Source organism: Panthera uncia, chromosome E1, assembly GCF_023721935.1.
Source record: "Panthera uncia isolate 11264 chromosome E1, Puncia_PCG_1.0, whole genome shotgun sequence".
NCBI lineage: Eukaryota > Metazoa > Chordata > Mammalia > Carnivora > Felidae > Panthera > Panthera uncia.
Window position 1 is genome coordinate 19,985,725 of NC_064814.1, and position 394 is coordinate 19,986,118.

Here is a 394-nt window from a genome sequence, read left to right on the forward strand (position 1 = left end):
CCCCCCCCCCCCCAAAAAAAAAAAAAAAGCTCCCAACACAGATTAAAAAAAAAACAAAAAACAACCCACCCCACAATCAAACTTTTAAACATGTAAAATAATAAAACCAACTCACCAAGTTAGAAGGGAAGAGAATAAACCCCAAAAGGCTCCCAATAAGGCGGAGGCTTGGCCTCCCCCTCCTTATAAGCCGCTCGGTAACATGAGAAAGGTTTAACCCCTTAGGGCGTGGGCCCGAGCCTACCGCAAACTGGCTCCGGCGGGTGAGCACCGGGCGCCCGGCCCGCAGCGCCCCGGCCCCGGCCCCGGCCCCCCACCCACGGCCGCGCCTCGGGCACCCCGGCCACACCCTCCCCCCGCCCCCCACCCCGGCCGCCTGCGCCCGGGCCCTGCG

At 61.2% G+C, this 394-nt stretch overlaps 1 protein-coding gene across 2 annotated transcripts in view; it reads right to left on the bottom strand.

Annotated features, from left to right (window-relative positions):
• Window positions 1-322, bottom strand: part of SLC16A6 (solute carrier family 16 member 6) — an 18,905-nt gene extending 18,583 nt beyond the window's left edge. For both annotated transcript variants that reach the window (XM_049636400.1, XM_049636401.1), the window contains exon 1: window positions 116-322. The gene's annotated coding sequence lies outside the window, so the exon portion shown is untranslated. The remainder of the gene's footprint in view (window positions 1-115) is intronic.
• Between the last annotated feature and the right edge of the window lie 72 nt (window positions 323-394).